The following is a 23,544-nucleotide window of genomic DNA, read 5'->3' on the forward strand; positions in this document are numbered from 1 at the left end:
AGCATCATTTTATTACAAGAGGAGCTGACCCTGATGCACCCTTCTTGGGTGCAGGGGCCCCAGGGACAGCTGCCCTGAGCACTTCCATCACACAGGGACCTCAGCGCCTCACTGCAAGCATGGCCCTGGCTTCCCAGGCACATGACACAGGCTCTCACCATCGACACTCTGCACCACACATTTACCCTTCGCAGCAGAAGCAGCTTTTGGAGCACAAACTCCACCCCCAGCCCGGTGTATTTGCTATGTATTCAGACATAATACTGATTAAATGATTTCAGGCAGCAGGATTACTCATGTTGATGCAGAAAGTTATTGTTTTAAGCCCAGATGGCTGCATAAGCTTTACAGCAGTCCAGATCAGCAAATGAGAATTGCATGACTTAATGGAAGGAGACTTCCGATCAGTGCTTGATTGAAGCTAATGTGAGTTGAATATCCAAACACGAAACACTAGATTATTCTGTTAGCAGCAGCTCAAGAGTAAATACATTATTTTTTTTTCTCCTGTTCTATTTCCCACAGAGCCACTTTCCCTTCTGTATACCACAGGGCACGTATTTCACAGAAGCCAGTTCAGTTGTCCATGAATGAGCATCTCCTTCAGAAAGCCTTGGGCATGAGATGGAGCCCAGCAAGGGCAGGCAAGCCTCAACGGTGGGTGAGCACGTGGAGAACAGGGATGCACACGAGAGGCGAGTGCAGCTGTAGAAGGCTGTGCAATGGAGTGGAAGGGGGCAGGAGCTTGCCAGCAGGCTTTGCCAAGTGAAACCAGAATTAGATCACAAGTCTAAGGAGCCCTACCTATGAGTACTGTCCATCTTCCCAACATCATGATGGTGTCCCAGCTTCTGCAGGAACACCTCCCATCCCTCAGACCAAAGCCTAAGTTTAAAACCCTTAGTATAGCCTTGCGCAGCAGTATCTGAGCCCATCCTAATAATCTGGAGAGTGGTGAAAAAGTAAATCTGGCACTGAGGAACAACTGAACATTTGTTTCAGGACAAAAGGAAATGTCCTCAAGTTATGCCAGGGAAGGTTTAGACCGGATATCAGGAAAAATTTCTTCACTAAAGGGTGGTCAAACATTGGCACAGGCTCCTCAAGGAGGTGGCGGAATCACCATCCCTGGAGGTGTTTAAAAATCTTTGTAGGTGTGGTGAGTAGGGACATGGTTTAGTGATGGAATTGGCAGTGTTGGGTTAATGGTTAGACTTTATAATCTCCAAGGTCATTTCCAGCCTAAATGATTCTATGATTCAGTCCTTTAAGTAAAATGAAGTAAAGGAGATGAAGATGTGACTCAATGCATTGGCTCAGTTTATTTTAAAACACAGGCCTGGAGAAAAAATAAAAATAATTACAGAAATGAAGTCATTGTGCCTGCACTATCACATCCAATTATCTCAAGGTTGACAAAGATTAGGCCCCAAGGAAGAGTCTCCCTTTATAGAGCCGAGTCAGGAGTGCTGCCAGGACAGGGTGAGCATCACTGGGGTCAGCACAGCTCCCCGCCACCACAGAGGTTTTATTTGAAACACAATTTTCCTTCCTTTGCTGCGAGTTGGTGATGAATCACATCCCTGCCCATTGCTGCAGGCAGGGGCTCTGCTCGGCAGTGGATGCCAGACCACTCTGCTCCCCCACACCACACAAAGGGCACCAGCCTTCTCTCAGCAGAGGTCTCCTGCCCCGCATGCTGCGGAAATGTGCTTTGTCCAGCCTCCCTGCTACTGCTGCTGACTGATACTTTATCTCAGCTGTCACCAAGTTCAAAGAGCCTCCAGTGTTATCTCTGAAAGGCACTTTGTAGGTGCAGCAGGATTCATTCAGCCCTAGGTCTCCTGTGACAGCATGGGTACAGCACCTCTGCCCTGCCAGCTCCCCCAGCCAAACACATTTCCCCGTTCATCTGCTTTGCTGGTAATAAGGGAAAGCATAACCATGCACCCAACACCTCAGCAAGGCTGTGCCTCAGTTATTAAAGAAAATATTAAAGTTTAATATTAAAGTTATTAATGTGTTCCGTAAGACTGAACAACTCATGGGAGAGTTCAGTGGTGTTGCTGAGTTTCTTAAGAGCAATGGTAGATGTGAAGAAGAGTAACTACTAAATGGTGACTCAACTCAAAGTAGCTCTCCACAGCTACTAGTTAAGAGATGTAAGAAAAAGTGAGAACACAGGAGTCCTGGCAAAGAAAAAACACAAGACAAAATCCTCTTCTTTAGGCACAGGCAAGCACAAGTATCTCAGAAGCTTCCCAGCACAGTTGTATTCTAGGTGCATCCACAAATGAGACATCCGTTCCATCCTTAAAGAGTGTTTTCCTGAATTAAAGCCTCTCCTGGCTGGGAGCAGAGCAGAGGGCAACAGATGTGCCACAGTTGATAATGAATTTCTACCACTCCAGAGCAGTTAATCTGGGGGCAGCAGGCAGCTGGAGCCTCTGCCAGCTTTCAAAGCACCATCCCCAACAGTTCCTTCCAACAGGTACAAGGACCTGTGCCCCTGAACGCTGCTCCCCACCAGCCCTGCAGCATCTTCAGCCACACAGCAGGGACGCTCCAGGCCCACAGCCACGTGCTTGTCTCCTTCCCCCATTTGACATTTATACAATGCCAGACACCACACACCTGAGAAACATCCTCAAAGTAACAACCACAGTTCAGTGACCTGATTCTGAGCATCCCAGGGCATCCTCATTTCCCAGATCTCAGGTACTGCAGAAACGGAACTGGTGTCAAACACGTCACCTTCCTGCATCCCAGCTATGTGCAGAGGGGAAGACACAGGCTCCAAGACACTCCATGACTTCAGGGTCCGCACCACTGCCAAATGCCACACTTGCCTCGGAACATGGGGGGCACGATCCCCTGCGAAAGGGCTGAATTTTATTTCAACTCTCCAACGATTAACGCTTCAGCTCTAAAAAGCCTCTGCAATGGGCAAATAGGAGAGACGCACACCCCAGAAACTGCATCCTAGGTTTCTCATCAGCACAGACTGAAGACATTGCAGTGATCAGATACCGCAATGCATGGAGAACAGCGGTGAGCTCACTGTCCCTTGGGGGCTGGAGGCAAGAACCACAAATTCCCAGGACACCGGAGCAGGGTCAGACCTGCACAAGGCCAGGCGCCTGCAGCAAGGAGGCTGCAGCACGAGTCCTCTGCCCAAAGGCAAGCCCAGCAAAGCCCTGCATGGCAATGCCCATCAGGGCACACTCACCCCAGCTGCACAAGGAAATCCCCCTGCCCAATTAGCCAGCTGGGTGTGCAATTAGCCCACATCAGGTCCCGCACATGGCTGTCTGCACAGCTCTGCAGGGCTGGCTGGCTCTTTAGCAGCGGAGTCCCAGATACACTCAGCTTAGAGGGTACAGCTTTCTCAGCCACCAGGTAGGGCATGCCACCACTGGGCACAGACCGTGTTTTTTTAAAAAAAAAAACCCAAACAACAAAAAAAAAAAACCCAGAAAGAGTAATTTTTCCAAAAGGGAACAGCGAAAGGATTTGTAATTGCAAGGTTTGCTTTCACAGATAAGTCTTAAGTGGTCTTGCACTAAAGTTTCAGCTGACCAGAGTCACCCACCTCTTGTTCTTGTATATACAGCTGTGTGTTTAGAGAAATAGAAACGATCTTTAAAGAAATAATAGCTGGTGGAAGCAGACATACATTATCTTTCAGCAGCCTTCAATCTTGCAAATTTTTAGTATGCTGTTATTTCCTGGGAACCCAGCTTTTGCAACTGGTTTATTAGGGCAAAAACCATCCCCCATGAAAGCCTGCCAAACCAGTGAGATTACACTGGAATTAAGTTTGCTCTGCCTTTTCTGAAATTCCCTATGAATACACTGGGATCCTCATTACCCTGGTGATGAGCCCAAGACCTGGGATCTTAAGGCAAGCTTTGCAGTATTTGAGGCTTCCCTATAGGTTCCACCTTTATACCATTGTATAAAAATGTGTACTTGAAGTATTACTGGAATACAAATTAATCTTATTTTCTCGACATCAAAACTGCATGAATAATGAACACCAAAATATATTCCAGAAGCCATGCAATTATGAGCAAACCTGCAATTACATACTGCTGCCTGCATGCAAAGCATGAAGTTAAACCCATTCATTTGAACAGAGGTCTCCATGAAGCGGGCTGTGGAGAGGTCTATAATGCAGTGCAACGTATCTGGATTCAGAGATGAATTGCCATTTCAGATACGAAAAGGAAAAAGAAAATGGTGATGAAACCATTTTTCACAGCAGATATTGGAACTACCTCAGGTAGAGCTGATCTTATTTAAGCCTAGTCCTTGTAACTGCTGAACAATATCAGTTTTTATTTCCTTTGCAGTGCAGTGCTCCTCACCTGCAACCATTTGCAAAGGACAGCTTCAGGCAGCAAAAAGCTCCATCAATGACAAAAAAGAACAACCAAAGCTGGCAGAGAGGGAGAAACAGCAACAAGGAGAAATAATGCTGCCACCAATGTGGCGAACCCGCACCTGCCATCCGGGACCCCATTGTCCCTGCTCCAGGTGCTGCATCATTTGCCATCTTTGCAGAAAGAAAAAGACAAATTTTCAGAGATACATCATGAAAAATGACATAGCAACACACCCCACTGGATTTAGGTCTGCTTTTCTCTTTTCCTCCCAGTATGGGTGTGAGCACAGAACACAAAACTACATGGAATAAAACTCCAGAAATTAGAACAACAACATTCAGTAAATTCAGATTTTTTTACTGAATTCCTCGGATTCCAACTAAACCACTAGGACACCTCCTATGTTCCTCAGCTGGACAAAACAGCAGCAAGCAGGCCTGGGGACACAGTCTCACACTAGCAGCACAGCTCTTAGACCCATTTGCCAGAGCAGGGTTTGGAGGCCAAGAGCAAAGCGCAGCTCATGCTGCAAAACCTTCGCAGCCCCATGGCTCTGCGCCTCCCACCAAGCTGGCTCCGGCCGCAGCCATGGCAAACTCATCCAGGCTGCTGCCTCCATCCCAGTAATGCATCCCTGAGAAACAGCTCCCAGACTCAGCTCCTCCAGCTCCAATGCCCGATAAGAAAAATGCATTTTCAGCAGAACCTCATCATTAATTTTAAAATATCACCGGTTCCTGGGTGTATAGACCCATTCCCCTGCCAAGGTGCCCTGTTCCAGTGTGGGAAGAGGCAGATGTAACACCTGAGAGCTACTCTCCCCCTCCTGCTGCACTGTGTATTACCAAGCGCATTTCAAATTATTCATGTTAAAAAGGCCGCTCAACCCACATCAGCAATATTTACCTCCCTTAATTAAAGATGACAGTCATAAACATGAAATACAGACAAAAAATGATTTTAATAAATACTGCCTCAGGGAGCTTGGAGTTGAGCTGGAATCACTTAATATCAGATGTTGCATTGTTATGAGAGTAAAAAAATATACTGGCACATAAAAGTGATATTAAAAATAATTATCATAAATTAGGCTCGGGTAGGCTGGAACCCCCCTAGGCAGGAGGGAAAGTGCCTTCCTGCAGTTTTCCCAGGGAGAGACACATGCCTGCCTGACTCTGCTCCTGCAACAACACTATCCAATGGGAGAACCAAATATCACTGCCTCTTTCCAGGAGCTGTGGCCATAACCTCTCCCCCCACCCCCCCATTCCCATTTGCAGCCACAGATTTCAAGGTGACCAAACCTGAAATAATTAGTCAATGCCTAATTAGCTTTCCCCTGCCTTGCAGAGCCTATGGGGAAAGGATCCAGCTCACAGTTTGCATTCCATGGCAGAAATCAAATATTTGCATTCAGAATGAGAAAACTCTTTGCCGACTTCAGGTTTACACATTTAAATTGCAACTTCTTTGGGATAGGGACCGTTGGTCACTTCAGGGCTGTGCAGTTCCCCTTACAATCAGAACCTCACCTAATTTTATGACTCTGCACAAGAAAATTCCAAAAGCCTGATGGAAAACAGGATTCCACCAACAAACAAAAAGGATGGGTGTCAGCATGGGCAAACACCATCCCTCCAGACCAACTCTGATCAAGGGAAAAATAAAGAAACTGCCAACACAAGCTGCTGATACTGGAGAGCAGACACTGAACACAGCTTGTGAAAAATGAACCCTGTCAAATCTGTTTGATTTTTTTGATGAGTTTAAAAATTGGTTAGTAAAGGCAACAGTGTTGATTTAATATATTTAGACTTCCGTCAGACACTTAACCTGCTATTGCATGACATTTTGATTAAAAATTAGAATGAAACAACATCAACATGACATGCACGAAATGGATTAAAAGCTGTCTGCAATGCAATTAGGACACTGAAACTGCTGAGTGGGTGTTTAACAGGGATCCTTGAGAAAACAGGTTCGATTTCCAAGATTTTAACCAAAAATTCACAAGATAAAGCATTGCTCTGAAGGTGGCAGACAACACAGAGCAGCAAATAAGAAAATGCCAGGCCACTGGAACTGCTCTGTAAACTGAATACAAGTTAAAAATCAACATTTTCTCTCTGAAAAGCAAGGTGCACACACCTGGGAATGGGAAGTGCGTGCATCTCCTTCATTAAGGTAACAAAGTGCCCCTGTCTTATGGCAGAGAAGGAACTGAAGACATGGGGTGGTGAGACAATGGACAGGAGGGACTGGGGAGCCATGAGTGCCTACAGGACCTGGGCACCAAGGCAGGGATGACACTTCACACTCAGCACTTGTGGAAGCACCACCAGCCCCAGCACCTCTAAAGAAGAGGCACAGGAACATTAAAAAACCAGAACATAAAAATACGCACCATGGGCCAGAGCAGAGCTTCAGCCCACCTGTCCCAATGCCAACCTCTTAGCTGAAGAACAGAAGAGCAAGTAAAGTAAAACTTCCTCTAATAACTGTGCCCTGCTCACAGCAGCCCATGTTTTGGGGATACCTTTGCAATTCACACACAGCCTCAGCACCCAAGCTCTCCCCAAGCACTGAGCTATACAACCTCAGGGGAAAAAAAAAAAATAGCAGGTTTTGAACTTGCTCCTTGACAGAAGAGCAGAGCTTTCTGCTCCACTCCCCCACAGCTCATCACCCTGTGCTCATTTCAGGTGCAACACAACAACGTTCCCGGTTTCCCCCTTCTCCTTTCCTCACTGTTTCTTAAATTATTTCTCTTTTGGTTGTCACTGAGGACCCACCCCACACCTCTCAGCACAGTCCCTCCCTCTAAAAAATAGCCATTTCAAAAAAATCCTCCAGTTTCCTGGAAAGCCAAAGGGCCCCCATCCCACCAAGCTCAGCACAACCAGAACAGCAAAAGCACTTTGTACTTACTGCACAAGTGTCCTGGGCCAGCACACAGCTATCTAATCCCAACAGCCCCAAAGAGCTCCTTATTCCACAGCTGCTGCCCACAAGTGAAGCCTGCTCCCACCTCAGCGGGGTGGCGTAGAAGCTGTCCAGGTGGATGCACTTGGGGCTCGTTAACACCAGGGAGGAGCACCCACCCACCCACCCATTCACTCACCCACCCACCCACTCACCCCCCTCCCCCTAGCCAGGAGTCCCAGGGGAGGAACAGGGCTGAGTGCCTGCAGCCCACACCCTGCACCTCCTGTGGGGTCAGGCTGCTCATCCTGGTCGTGGGTGCCCCTTTTTCAGGGTGCTTAGCACTGTGCCCAAGGTGCTAAAGGCTCAACTCTTCCTCCTTGATTTCAGGCACAGCATCAGTTTCCTACAACTCACATAAGATACAGAACCATCTCACCACATACAAGACCCCAGGATATTTTCCCATATTCCCAGGTAGCCATGGATTAAATAATTAATACCACTGTCAAAGGGACCTCCTAGCAGACGGCAGGTCTCATCTCCAGATTTCCTTCTGTTGCTTTTGTATTTCACCTCCAGCTCTGAATTGCTGCAAGAGCTGCCTTCCCAGGTTTCAGTGGTGAGCAGCCTGAAACTGTGAACATCGAGCAAAGGTTCATCTCTTGTTTCCATGGGAGTCCTGGGACAGTCACCAAGTCGCAATGCCAATTCGCAATTCATATCAATATATTGTGACAAGGAAAAGCTTGTGCATAGGAGTGGCAATCTTTTCTGGGGGGGAACTAGAATTTTCCAGCACCATTAATGCTAGGAGAACAAAGAAGCAGAGTTCTCAGTTGTGCATCTCCATCTCCTGTGTCCTCACGGTGGCATCAAAATCCCCATCCTTGACCACTGCAGCTTGGATTTTGAGTGATGTCTTTTCAAGTTTGAACTTAAGTGTAAACGTTTGTCCCATAGATGAATGTGATGCTTTCATTGACACTCAACTGCATAAAACCTCGCACCTTAATAACATCGATGGAAATTAAGATAACCCCATGGGACACAAAGAATGGATGGTGTTTCCCATCCAGAAACCAAGTGCAGATTATGGCTGCACAGTCAACAAGGAGGCAGTGCATGCCACTCCAAAACCTTCCACAACAGCTTAACCACTAAACTGGCAAAAGCACTTCACTAATCACCCAGCTTAAACCAGGCATGAAACGAGCCTCAGAGGCCACAGGCTCCAGCCAGCTGTAAATGTGGACAAAAGCACAGGGGAGAGCCAGGCCATGAGTCTCAAGGTGGGGATGACGACCGCGGACCCGCTCCCCAGGGCTGCGAGGGGCCCATGACCACCCCAGAGAGGGGGAGCAGGCTGTGAAGGGCTCTCTGCTGTCAGCGTCTGTGCTTAATGGATCTCCACTGTCCATGCCTTTGCCAAGACCGAGCTACGATGCCAGTGGTGCCAAATTGCTGCACTCTAGCAGCTGAGGCGACAGTATCTGCTGATTATTTATACACAGAACAACATATGGCCACTAGCAATAATTGCGTATTAAGCAGAACATTAAAACAGTCCGACACCATCCTTAGCAAAACTTCAACATCCAGCAGCGGCACAATTATTATTAATCACCTTTTCTGCCCTACCACAGAATTCAGTCAAATGGGAATGCTGCATAATATTGTTTTATGATGAACCTATTTTATAGTTCCTGGTGATAGCCATCATTATTTTAGTATTACTGATAATTAATATTTCTGCCTAATACAGAAGCTGTGCATGTTGTCTCTCAAGCATGTATAGACAAAAAAATAGGCCCTGAAGGGTCTTAGCTGTTGCAGCCTGGTTCAAAGCAAGAAGGCAATGAGGGTTTGCCCTGGCAGAGGATCCAGTCTGAGCACCAGGTCACACTGTGAAAGCATGTTTGCAAGAACAGTCATGTACATACTCTGCTCCTCATCTTCGTTCGTCTGCCAATATGAAGTAATGCTAAGGCAGGACTTGCCCCCCTTCTGTAGATGAAAATAAAGTGCAAAATAGGGTTTTCATATGGAAATACTACCATTTGCATGGACTAATGATTGCACCTTTAAAGCCGCAGATGCTCAGGGGGAGCAGGAGGGGAAGCACAGGCAATACCTGCAGGGGATGGGGCGGTAGCCCCACTGCCAGCAGCAGCACTAACCCCTCACAGATTTCCACGTGTGTTTTTAATAATGAGAAAAGATCCATCTCCCTGAGGGTATTATTCTCCCTGACATCATGGGTGACATCATCCGTCCCTCTGCAGTTCTAGGGAAAGGAAGACAAATGCCTCCTTTCTGCTTAATTCTGCCGCTGGTGATGAGGAGGGGCAGCAGCAGCCCACGGCACAGCCCTGCCAGCCTGCCTCCCTGAGCATCCCCCAGCGCCTGGGCATGTGCAGGTTAAACCCAGGCACTGCTGCTGAGATCGGCACCAAACTCCCGAAAGACAGAAACAGTCACAGCTCCATGCCATATAAAAAACATTAAATTGACTGCAGTAAACTGGATTAATTCCACCTTGGCTTTCTGAAAAAAATCACAGACTACTCACATTCCGCTCAGACTCACCTAATTTGAAGTCACCAGATAACGCCGAACTTCTAATTTTATCTTTTGACTAAAATAAGCCAAAAAACCCCACAACAAAATGGCATGTGCGCATTAACAACAGTGTCTGATAAAACCAGGTTTTTTAGTTTATTAGATAACTTCAAATAGTCAGAGAGACAAAATCTCCATCATTTCCCTAAGTTAATTCTTTCCACACTTAAGCACATTTAAAGTAATACTCAATCCTGATATCACACTAATGTCAGCCCCCAGTGACTAGATCTTGTAGTATTTGGGGGACCAGCTGGGATTAAAAACACATTTAACATCTGGTTTCTTCCCCAAATCCCTCTACATCCCTCCACCTTGACTGAACTTTTAAAATTACAGTTTCTATAATGTTTTTATTCTTACATTTTACTATTTTGTGTAGTAATCACTTCTGATCCTGACTGAACAGCCTGGCTCTGACAGGTCTCACAGCATCCCACCAGGCGCCTTAAAACGCAAATGCAAATGCAACTTTTTGGTAGAAAAAAAGGCCGGTTTTGCCCTCTGGAGCAAATGTTTTAGCATTTGAGTCCAATACCCTCGTTACCTGCTGCCATTATTGCCACCTTTAAAACCTGCAGAGGTGTCCTTCCTGAGCCGTGCAATATGACTTGCAGCTGCCAAACAGGAATCCCAGGGCAGCTTTGCCTAACACTCATCACATCAATACTTTTTGACTAATTACTGCTATAAAAAGAAAAAAGCTGTCAAACAGCATTATTCAAAGTTTGCAATACTGAAACAGAGACATTTATGACAGGAAATGGTGCCCCTTCAGACTCCAGTTGTGCCTGCAATAATTAAATCTATTAAATCACAGAACATACTGATGACACTTTACCACACCCATCTTAATATGCTCAACATGCACGGAAAACTTGGTGGCCGGCAGCTTGGGGCAGCAGGAGGAGCTGGGGGAGCAGGAAACCCAGCTGAAGGCATTTGACTCCAAGGCTTCTGCTCTTGCAACTGTAATCCAAATATTACCCATTACATCAGCAGAACCCGAGGGGCTCAAGCCATGGCTCTGTGGGACAATAAATCCCATTTTCCCTGCTGGGATGTGCCCCAGCTATGGGATAGAGCTTGGCATAGGCATGACCCAGTTCCTGACTCAGGTCTGCCCAGAAAAAAGCTGGTGGTGATGGACCTGGGGGCATATGACTTCTGCCACCCTTCACCCCTCTGACTTTGGAACAAAGAGATTCGGATTTGCCAAGTAACAAACAGCTTTTAAAGTTTTAAACTCAGCATTTCATAACTGTACGGAGCAAATGAAGCTTGCCTCCTCCACAGACACCCTGCAACAAAGTCATTTGTGAAGGGTAGGATTTAACCCCCAAACCTCTGGCACCAAAAAGGTCATTTTCTGTCATAATCTCAGAAACAGATTACATAGCAAAATTCCTCGGCTGATGCCCTTAATACCTCCAAGAGCAGCCCCCATGCAGGCACTGAAGCAGGAGAGAAAATGAACATCTCAGCTAAGCCCCAGCATGGAGGACAGCCCCACTAAGGCATTCGTGGGTATTCAAAAATTCCAAGTTCCAAACCAGAGGGTCTCCTGCAAAATACATGTGGGGAGGATGCCTGAAACTTGCTTTCTACAATGTGAAATGCCTGCACTTTTTCCTGTTTAAACCACAATTTTCTTGCAGTTACCTTGTAATTTGAAAAGAATGAGCATTTTCAGATTTCAGACTGATTCCAAGCAGTAATTATACAAGTGACTAACAGGTTTATTGGCATCACAGTCAGCCATCACAGGACATCTGTGATGTCTCCAGTTCCTCTGGTGTGATCCTGTCCATGGAAGTTCTTGGGTGTCTTAGCCAGGACAGTCCCTAGCACCCTGAAACCTCAAGCCGAGCTTGCTGCCACCCACCCCTGGGGGCCTCACTCTCTTTAGCCCCAAGAACAGGGTTCCTGCAGGCACTAAAGATGCAGGGCAGGGTGATGTGGTCTATAACAGACACCAGCAAAGTGCTGGGGAACAACACGTCTGGGAGATGTCGAAGAGGCTTGCTCTCCTGCTGCCCCTTGCCAGGTGATGGCTGGACCCCCGTGGAAATGCTCCAACCCCTGGACAGCCTCTGCCTCAGCAAGAGCCATGGCAAACGCTCAGCTGGACGGGGCAAGGTTGCTCTGAGGGCTTCCGAAGAACACACCAGCCAGTGATGGGACAGCACCATTTCCCCTCCAGCTCCTCCAGCCTGCAGACCGTGGGAAAATGGGGATTTTCCATTAGCTTTGGCGTTCCTAAGAAGGAAGAAGATCTAAACCTGCTGGAAAACTGAAATTTTAGAGGATTTGCTATTGGGATTTTGTCATGAGTCCCAGGCAACGTGTCAAACCCAGCAATGTGCAGGTCCATTTATTGTAGTGTCTCTTCCCTGCAGTGGTGGAAGCTGCTGCTTTTCCTGCTGCTCCCACGGCTACAGAAACCCAGAGATAAACCCAGACCCTCGGCCACTGTTTGAGCTTGGGGACAGGAGCCAAAGGAGATGATGCAGGGCTAATGCCCTGCGAGCTGCCTGCTGGGATCGTGGGGTGGCTCATGAAGATGGAGCCTGGGTCAGCAGGCAGACAGATCTCCACAGAGACCATCAGAGACAGCCAGAGATGAGCAGGAGGTAACAGAGCAACAAATTAACGAGATGGATGGGAAGACCAGGGAGCTGGGGTGATGGGGAAAGCTGGGACTCTGTTGGGAGGCTCCTCTGCGGTCATGGGGTGAACCCACATGAGCAGCAGCTCTGCGTGCTGCTCCCCTTGCTCCATCCTGGGGGGAGCGGCAGGGTGTGGGCTGGAGGCTGCCCCACCATCAGTCTCCAAGCAGCGCCGTGTTTAAAGCAAGCAGTTTGTTTTCTGAGGGTTTATTTTTCTTGCTGTGCAAACACGGTGACTCAGAGGCTCCCCTGGGGGGAAGCTGGCTGCCATCCTCAGCCCGACCTTCAATGTACAGAGCAGCTCTAAGTGAGAGTACCTCCAAACACCTAACCACCGCTGTCATGCTACAATTCTTTTGGTTTGGCTTGTGGGAGCAGTGCCTAAGATCAATAAAACAATAAAGAGAAACTAAGGCATTCAGGAACAGGCCCATGTTATCCCATCTCAGCCGAACAAAGTCATGCTTTAGTGTCCTGCCCTATGCAGATGCTGCAGTGCCCTGAACCCACAACTCCTTTGCCCCGTGGGATGAAGGGAGGGAGGGGAGGGCAGAGCAACATTTCTGACCGCTGCCTTGAGGTACTGCCCTAAAATTTCATTTATTACCAGTCAAATCATCTGGAAACAACAGCAGCAGCTTCATTCCCCACACCCTGTAAGCCAGAAAAGCCTATCCTTCAGCAGCAAACTTATTCAAAAGATTTCCCTGTAACTCTAAATATTGCCATCTGCTCTTTCTGCCAGTCCTGCTCCCCTTGCACAATTAATCCCTGTCTCTCCATCCTTTCTGCCAAGCATGAACTATAATCTCCCCGTCCCCTTCCTCCATGTCCCAGCAGTGCTGAGCCTCGCTCCACCATCCACCACCCTGCCTGAGCGCAGATGCCAGCCCCAAATCCCTCCCAAGCCCCTTCTCACTGCGCTGCCTCCTCCTCCTCCTCCTCCCTTACACCAGGACAGCATAGTCCCTGCCTCATGAATCAGCAACACAGCTTAGCACATGTCCCCACACAGTGACACTTATGGAGTGACCCTTGTAATAGCCTGGTGTCGGGAGGAGCCTTCAAGATTATTTCAGTGTGTTACGCTGAAGTGCTGATGTCCTTTGTCACATAAGGTGACCTTGCAAAGGATTCATAAAGACTGTATATATAGTCTTTTATGTGTATATATATGTTATTTATATTTATGTACATACACACCCCCAGGCAGCCACCCACAGCACAGTCCCACCTGGGGTGTGCAGCAGGAAGGGCAGAGGATGCCAGGGTGCCAAGGGGAAGCTCTCAGACAAGTTTTTAGAGGAAGACCAGGATTTGGAAGAGTCATTTCTGCTAAGAGAGACCATGGCTGTCCTGCAACACGCAGCCACATTCCAGGCTCTGCTTCCCCACAGTGAAGAGGTGCACCTACTGTCCCGAGGATGCTGCAAATAGCATTGCATTCCCTCTCCCTCCTTCTCTGGTGCTGCAGAGCATGAGGCCATGTCTCCCAAGGACACACACACAGCTCTGCTCAGCTGATGGGCAAGCCTTGAAGGGTTTGTTTGCAAACATAAATAATGTGGAGAGAAGAAAAGGGACAAAAAGGGCATTTGCAGCTCACCCACCTTGACAGCCTTCTGCTAGTGCATAACCATCATTGGTACCCTGACCCCAGCGCACAATACAAACAAGTGACAATCATTTTGTCCTCCAAACTATCAGACATCCTGCCCATTGCAACCAAGCCAGTGGCTGCTCCTGCCTGCTACCTCCCTGCTAACGACTGACAAAAATCCGATCTTGCAGTGTTAGAACCTCTTTTGTTTACCTCACACTCCTGGGGGAGACGGGCTCAGGATGAATAAAATTATTAACTGCACACAACAATATGGAAATTCACTGCTGTGGGCGCCATGGCCGCAGATGCCCCAGATTCAGCTGTTGCTGGCTGCAGCTGTACAAAGATCTCGGTGGACAGCCACGAGTATTTTTGTATGAGTGTGACATCATGCGCAAAAGTGTCACATTGTTTTATGTCACACAGGCGTCCACGAACAAGCCCGCACGCCTGCCAAGGGGAAGCAGCAATCTGCTTCTGTAGCCTGACCAGAAGGTAATACCATAAACAAGCCCATGCAGCTGCAAATAGCCCCGTGGGGCCGATGGGCTCAGGGGACTAAGTGGGCAGTTGTTTTTCAAAAAAACCTCTGTGACCCTCTCTTTTCTGGGTCTGGGGACCAGCTGCAAAAACCCTCTGGGTGAGGCCGACATCAGCCGGTGCTGCTCCCCAAGAGCTTCGCACCAGGTCTGCACCCACTCTGTTCCCTCCATCCTTCTCCTCACCTGGCGTGAGACCAGCCCAGATCTGCCAAGGCAGCCCCTCATCAAAATCAGAACCTCAAAACCAGAATCAGAGGGAGAAACATGGGCAGAGCAACCCACAAAGCCCCTCAAAAATACAGAACTAACCACCTGTTAATTGTCTTGGGGGAAAGAAATGCAACTAGTTCATTTTTGGCTAAGCTTTATTTCTAACCATGCAATTTCTTGTATGTCATGGGCCTTTTCTCCTTGTTCCACTGAATTTCTTTTGCAATTTGTTTGCTCTAAAGTCCATCTTGCTGTTTTCATTTAAATTTTCACCTTCACTGCTTTCCTGAGCAAAAAAAGTTTGGATGAGAAAGTAGCTGAGAAATCCTACACAGGCATGTGGGGATGCAACCACCGTGCCCACAGCTGGATTAAGCAGCTACCGTCAAAGTGCTGCTCTCATCTCTGAAATCAGATTCCCAACTGGAGGAGTATCCATCCCAGCATCCAGGGCACCTCCTTCCCTGTGGCCAGGTCTGGATGCAATGAAGGGCAGCACTCTGCCCCAAAGCTCACTCCCTGGTGAAGGCAGGATGTGGCCTCGGCAGCAGGACATGCTGACTGTGGCCGTGCAGGAGCCAGAGGTCACTCCTGGTGCAGGAGATGCCCAGAGCCCCTGCCCACCACCACCTGAACCATTGCGCAGGCAGGCGCAGCATGAACACCAGAAATGATTGGGTTTCCAATGTGCTTGTTCATGTGTGCCAGGCACACTCTGGATTCTGAAAAATAATGTGATTTTTGCAAACAGGCCTGGTGAGCTTTGCTGAGAAACTGTGGTCCTTTCCACGTGCTTTTCCCAGGGCCATGCTCTGTACAATCCCCAGGGACAGTGACCTCTGGGATACCGAGACCTGACTGACAGCAGAGCACAGCTCCCCACCAGTATGCCGGCATTCCCCAGCAGGTAGAGCTCAGCCCTGCACCCTACTGTGTGCTCAGCAGCCACACTTCTGCAGGGCAGTGTGTCATCAGCTCCTGGTTCATGGCCATGAGCATGAGCCATCCCTGCCTCCGTCCCCTCAGCCGTGAAAACACCCACAGTAATAACGATGTTTCTAAACTGCAGTGTTTTTGCTTTTCATCTATTCAATTTATCCCATCTATATTTTTTTCTTCATGGTTTGAGAGTAAATTATAGGTATACTTTGCTGAAGGAACCAGTTATATGAGCTTCTGTCTGTTCTCCAGTACAGAAAAAATATCGCCACAAGATTTATTTTTACTCTGAACTCTTCCATTCAGGCAAATAAAGCATGTTGCTTTCAAGGCTCAAGGCAGGCTCACAGCTGGCTCCCCCAGGTTGCAGAGGACATTGGCACAAAACAACAGGATTCAGACAGTCAGGAATTCGTATAAATGGGCATTAATGCAAAATGGCAACAGGTCCATAGGAAGATGCTGTCAAAATTGTTAATTGAAAACACACACCCCCAGAAGAAACTGTATTAAACCCCTGCACGTAAGATGTACAGAAATATATCCTTCTGACTACAGTCTTCCTTTTGAGAGACATCTTTTTTCACCAAACTACAGCAGATGTTTATTATTTACCCGTTATCAGGGCAACATTGTCTGCCTCAGACCTACAAGACCCTCTGAGGCCGGTATGTGCACTGCTGCTGGCAGGGCACAGCTTTACCCAGGGAAAACAGCTGGGGCAGCTGTCCTGCATGGCAGAGCCAACGCTGCACCCCACAGCAGGAAAAGACGCACAGGAGCACCTCATCCTTCACGTGAAAAATAAGAAAAGGAGGTGGAGAAAAATCCAAAATATGAAGTGCAAAAGACCATGGAGCTCACCCTCATCAGTCACCGTGGGTTTGGCATGTGCAGCGGCATGAGGCAGGTGCAGGGAGCCAGGGTGCGAGAGGCTTCAGAGGGGCTGCGAAGGGAAGGTGGGAGCCAGGGCAGTGCCAGGACCAGTGGAGGCTCACACCACTGTGTCCCTGTCTCCTTTCAGCAGCACCATACACTGTATTTTCCCCTGCACAGAGGCTGCCTGCTGCGTGCCATAGCCCCTGGCCGGGGCAGAGCCAGGGCACTGCTGAATTTGGATGGGATCTGCTGGTGGTCAGTCCCATGCCACCTCCATGCTGGCACTGGCTTTGGATACCAGGTTCCCACAGGGATCTATCCCGGAAAGCAGCTTTGCAAAATCAAGACACACACAGATGACAGGAAGAACACGTGCTGTCTGTCAAACACTGTAACTTCACTTCTCTGTAGTCCCGCGCACACTACCTGCCTGCAAAGAAGTCATCGTCATTACAGGCTGCCTGCGAAATATAAGTGATGCTTTTTACAAGTTTGCTCTTGAGGAAAGGGCTAGAAGGTCCCGTATGTGCCACACAGCGAGGCCACCAGCACACAGCTCTGACCACAGGTCCCCAGTCCCTCCCTGTGGCAGGGGCCAGCAGAGGCTGCTGGGGACGCACACAGAATCAGACAAGACCTGCTGTGCTGCTTGCCTGCCTAACCAGAAAAGGTAATTACATAAACGATGCAACAAGCTGGCAACGCCAGTGCTACCTGGCTACATTTGTAGAGCTGGGAGAGGAGCAGGGGCATGGCATGGAGAGCAGCCCTGGCAGTGGTGGTAGCCCCAGCATGGGCACTGAACAGCCACGGGGTAGCTGGAGGTGTGAGCAGAGGGCTCCAAGTCAGCTCTGGGGAGAGGTTTTTGCCTGTGCACAGCGTGCCTGGATGGGATGCTGGAAGGCTCGGCCTGGCCTCGGTACCTGCATCGCAAGGAGGGAGATGAAAATACTGGGGAGGTAGCAAAAAGAGACAGACATTGTTTGGAAGCCAGAGAAGCTACCTTGTAGTGGGAGTGCTGGAGAGCTCATCCTCTCTAATATATCAAAAATATGAGTGAGAGGTGACATGATTATCATTGGTAAGTGCCTTCACAGAGAGAAAATACCAGCTACTAAAGGGCTCTTCAATCAAGTGAAGAAAAGCAGCCCAAGAACCAGCCTCTGGGAGCTGAAAGCAGATGAATTTGAATTAGAAACAAGATGCAGTTTTTAAAAATAGGGGTGATTAAGTAGGGGAATAAACTGCCCTGGGAGTGGTGGATCCCACAGCTCATGGTGGACCCAAATTAAGACTAGTGCTGCTCTGCACGCAGGCTCCAGACAATGTCCCCAGCTGCCTGCTGCCTCCACGCTGCCACCTGCACCCACAGCAGGCAAGGCAGCATGAGTCTGGGTGCCCAGCCACTGGCGGGCAAGGTGGAGGGGACACATGCCATGGGGATGCTCCATCAGCACAGTGTATGTGCACATACTGAATACCTCCTTGCAGGTCATCCATGGTTTTAAATATTCTGATTTACACCGTGCCTCTGAATGAACTTCCAGTGTGACCACCGCTGGCATGGGGCATGCACGTCTTCTGTGTAGGGGGCCAGGGAAGGGGTGGCCTTCTGGTACCCAACCCGCTCCCCACCACCGATTTCCATGCACACAGACCTTTAAACAAAGGCAAAGGACTCAATTTACTGTAAATTTTCCCTTTGGAGACAGCCCTCCTTGCCCAGCGGGGTGGTGGCATGCAAAGCCAGCACGAGCTTTGCCTTGTGGATGGGTATTCCACTCACATTAACCACAGTATTTGGGAAAAGAGGCAGGAATAAATGGGAAGACTTTGTAAAATGGATGCAAATATGGCAGTTTGTGTGAAGGCATTCCTGATGGTTTAAAATGCAAATACCCCAGCCTGAGAAGACACAGATCTGAGAAAGCGTTGTGAGCAGGCTTGGAGGCAGCAGCTGGGAGCATTGCTGGAGGATGTTGTAGCCATGGCAACAGGAGGGAACACGCTACCACACAAATCAAGGACGCAATTTTATTGTCCAAGTGTCGAGTTTTTTAGACCAGTTTCTAGGGACCGTGTGTTAATAACAGTTGCATCCTATTTATCATGAGACTTTATTGTCTCTGTAATGAGCTCTCCAGGAAAACCTGGAGAGTGTTTCCTCAGAGGCTGAACGCCAGAAATGCAACTCCAAGTTAAGTGGTTTGCTTTGCTGGCAATTCCCTCCCATGCCCACATGCTTTGAAATACAGAGCAGACTGATTAACTATTAATAACAGGACAGTTACAAACAACATATTATGCCCTGCACTGTGCCGCTGTGTTCCAAACACACCCAGAGCTTTTGCTTTCGCAGAAGCCACTGGCAGCGCGGGGGGTGAGCAGTGGCAGCGAGGCTCCTCAGCCCACTGCAGGTCAGAAGCACAATGTTTTCCCCATATTCAGCTGCGCCCCGTTGTGTGCTCTTGCTTGATCATGACACATCAAAAGGTTTGCAAACTCTGCAGCAGTTGCACCTCCCAGCAGACCTTCGGCTGGTTCCCAGAGCCTCCTCCAATGCTGCCAACTGAACTGTGTTGGAGAAGTCTAAGAGTGGCATGGCTTGATGCCTAGGAGCTGCACACTCCAGCAATCTGGGCAAGGATCAGCTCAGGTGGATGATTATGATGATGATGATCCATGGCTGTGCACACAAAGCTACCCAGTGCACCTCAAGGATAAAGCCATAACCATGTGAGTAAAGCCCGGAATTACTCTCCTACTTAGAAATACGGCAATAACTATTACTGTGTTGTTAAATTATTTCCTGTATAGAAGGAAATCTGAGCTGGCTCCAGTAAGGTTTGTCTCCAACAAATACAATCCCCTATCCCTTCTGCATCACAGCAGTGATTACCAGCCACCCTCACTGAAATCTGCCTTGAAACCAGTGACCTCCAATGCGACCATCTCCTGAGAGCCCAGTCACAACCCCACACAGGGCAAAGACGTATATTCACCAGCACTTACAAGCACTCGGCACCTCTACATAAAAGAAATGCTCAGGCTACCACTGAGTGTGATTGTGTGATTTACTTTAGTTAGCACACTGGTTCTAGGACTACTTTTGTTGGATGAATATTATCAGACCATTGGCTTTTTAGTCTTCGAGCAGGAGTATAAATGTCACCCTGAAGCACTGAATGTTGCACAGATGTGGCTGGAGAAGCGAAGCTGTTGCTGGGCTGGGGTTACCGGTTTTCCTCCCGGACCCACTGCTCCTAGCACCTTCCCAGCCTGGGGACTTGGGTGCGAGGGAGGGTGAAACAGAGTGAAAGCACCTCCAGCTCAGCAGCAGCATGGTCATGAGCTAAGCTGGAGATGCTTTCACCCCATGTTTTTAGTTTAAATCCCAGTGGTTGTGGCAGCACTGAGGAAGAGGGATCAGCTCAGCAGACCTCAGGCACTGCCAAGCCCAGCTCTGCAGCAGCTTTACCCCTGCGCAGCCTGGCTGCTCCCAGAGACCTGAGATTTACCATCTCTGCCCAATCATACCACATCATACCGCATCCCCATCACACCACAACAGAGACCCAGGCTCCAGCCATGGGCAGGTGCCAACAGCTTGTCTTGCAGCCTCAGACAACTCGGGCATCCCACGAGTGCCCTGTGCTGGCCCGTGCCTGGTGCTCCCCAGCCAGCAGCCAGCTCAGAGCGGAGCTCGGCAGAGCCCCAGCACCACGTGCCATCGCTGAGAGCAGCCATCAGCTGCTCTTCGGGCCAAGCAGACTGCGGGCTGACCAAGGCACAGCTCAGAGGGCAGGCCCAGCTTCAATTTGCACACCTCACCCTGCTCTGGCAAGAGGTGGCTGGTGTAGAGCCTGAAACCATCAGCCTCGGGAAAGCTCCAAGTAATAGCACCTAAAAATGTCTTTAGGCTGGATTTCATTCCATAGATATACTCATAGTCTGAGCAGCTCTTCATCCCAGCGACCACCACATTTCGGTATGACTCTCGCCAAGTTGCAGAAATTGGGCAGGAGATTTGGTTTTGCATTCAGCATTTGCCATGAACTGTTATCCCTCCGTGGCATTGCCAGCTTTCCACTCCATGACTAGCCCAAGCCAACTATGGTAAACCACGCAGCTGTTCAAATGTACAGAAAAGTTTCCTTTCCTTTTTTAACCAACACAGTCACTAAACCCCCCTTTCTGCTTAACTCAGTTTTGCATCAAAACACCTACAAGGCAATTCATTTATAGCAGGCAAACTTCTAAGGCTTGAATTTTCCCTGATGGCACCACTGGAAGGCTACAATAACCCAGCGGGTCAACAAGTTGAAAGCAGTATTTCATCTGGCAATTTATTCGAATAAATCTTTCAAAAACATGAAATAAGCTATAAAGACAGAGTCTGTCAAATCAACGGCAATAGCTGAGCTCCTGAGCAAAATGACCAAGCATGAAAAGCAGCAGCATCAGTCTGTAAGGCATCAAACACCACAGCTCAGCTACCTGCGCTTCTCTGGTAAGCTCCGCGGGGGCAGGAGGATTAACCAGCCAATGTGCGTGAGCATTCTGTGAGATAAAAGCAGTAGGTTTAAAGATGAAAAAGTGTTTTCATTAATTACTATCATTATTGTTATCAGAGCACTAATACCGTTCCCGTTACTACCATCTGAAGCCATAGTCAGAAAAATGGGAAGCTGAAGTGAAGTTTGCACTGTACATTGACCTAAAATGACATTCTTGCTGTATTGTTGACATGGGTGAGATTAGACAGACATGTGGGGTCTGCAGCAGGGTGTGTCAGGGACCTTCTGCGGGGTTTTTGGGGACAGGATGGAACCCCACTCCCAGCTCCAGGCACAGGAGGTGCTGCCTCAGCACACATAAAAGGGCAAAACCATGGGTTTTCTTTCTCTCAGTACAGGACAGAAAGGGGCACAAGCTAACCATGCTACCACCTGCAACATGTTTCAGGGATGAGCCCCTGGGGTCTCTGGGGACTCGGCTGCAAGGCAATGGGCAGGATGAGGATTCGCTCTGCCCCGGCTCATGCCACAGGGAATGGTGTGACCTGGGCACCCAAGAGACAAACTGACTCATGTGGCAAGTCACCAGCTGCCACCAGCTGTTCCTTTGCATGTTTTGCTTTCTTTTAAGAAGGCTATGGAACCCCCCAAGGTCTGAGCTCAGCCATGACCGCGCAGCCCCTATCCTGGGAGACGATGAGAGCAACTGAGGGGAACTCCAGCGCAAATAAACGTTTTCCTGCCATTGTTTGTGAGGGGAAAAAGGAGCTGGAGCAAGTGGCCACACATGCTTTGGGTAAAGAAAAGCCCCTTTGTGCTGTGCACATCATGGGCATTGTTCACTGGCCACTCGCCCTTGCACCAGGGCTGCCCTGCTCAGCTGCCAAGGCCAGTGGGAGCCCGAGTCATCAGTCACTAAGAGCTGCCTCCATTTGTGCCATTTACTTCTCTTTTCTAACATTTTATAGTTAGGCTCAGCTCCCTCACTAATTCCTCTTTCCTCTTCACTATGTTACACTGAGGAGGAGAAGAAATGATGGAGACTTACTAATAACACATCAAATCATTACTATTTATGTTGGATCCATCATGTACTACAAACATTTCAGCCTCATCCAAACCTGGCAGAGGGAAATGATTTTGCTAAAACCAGCAAAGGCTGACCTGGATTGGGCTCCTGCTTAATCAGAAATTTGGAGGAAAAGAGAACAGGCAGTTGTATTTTTGTGCTAGCGATGGATCTCTACTGGAGCACAAGTAACTCTACCAAAAGGCAAACACCGGGGCCTTCCCCAGTCACCCTGATGGAAACAGCATGGAGGATGGCTGGCTCACCAGCCGGAGCAGGAGCTCTGCAGCCCACGGTGCTGCGAAGCAAATGGGCTGCTTGGGGAAAACCAGACAACAAAGGTTAATCCAGCAGCTGATGAGTTGATTGTTGTGAAGATTAAAGACCTGGCAGAATCTGTGGTCTTTGCTCTTCTTTCGTGGATCCCCCCAAAAATGAAAAGCTGCTTAGAAAACCCTACAATTATTGTGCCTCAACCATGGATCTCACTGTGTGCATTTGATGGCCCTGACCCATTACTGCAGTATCTGGTTCAGCCCCACTCTCTGGTCTGAAAAGAAGCTTTTGGACCGCATCCCCGCAGCATGGAGACACAGTCTCTTCTTCATCCCCTCCTTGCTGGGGGGATCAGCCTATGTCTGCCCACAGCAGGTCCCTGCCGTGCTGTCCCTGCTTCTGCTTGCCCCACTGCTCCCCTGGCGCGGCACGGCATGGTACAGCACGGCTTCTCTGCGCTGGGCAAGTCACTCTGGTGATGCCCATTAGCTCTAATGGGAAGCTACACTGCCATTACTTCCCATTAGGGCTAAATGGGCGCCACACAGATAACGCAGTTACCTCTGCAGAGACACAGCAACTTCCCTGTCAGCTAAACAGACCATCAAGGTCACGAGCCACAACTTAATTCTCTTCGATACAGAAACTAAATTAGTCCGTGCTGTGGACTGGCGCAGAAGTTCATTAAAGCAGGATGACGCAAGATGAGCGCTGGGCATCGTCCTCCATCCTTCAGCCCCCACTCTGCTCTGAAGCACAGAGAGATGTCCCAGGCCAAAGCAGGGAGAGACCTGGGGCAGCCCAGCAAAACCCTCATCCCCCATCACGCCAGCATGGTGGGACCCTGCAGGGTTCGATATTTCAAAAATTGTAAAAGTGTGTGGGCTTGGAAGAATCCTCTGGTCATC

The 23,544-nt window shown here is 48.8% G+C and overlaps 1 protein-coding gene across 4 annotated transcripts in view; it reads right to left on the reverse strand.

The window, feature by feature from the left end:
- FRMD5 (FERM domain containing 5) overlaps window positions 1-23,544 on the reverse strand; it is a 111,931-nt gene that overhangs the window by 52,962 nt on the left and 35,425 nt on the right. The window lies entirely within an intron of this gene.

The sequence above is a fragment of the Falco rusticolus genome, chromosome 7 (assembly GCF_015220075.1).
Source record: "Falco rusticolus isolate bFalRus1 chromosome 7, bFalRus1.pri, whole genome shotgun sequence".
Lineage (NCBI taxonomy): Eukaryota > Metazoa > Chordata > Aves > Falconiformes > Falconidae > Falco > Falco rusticolus.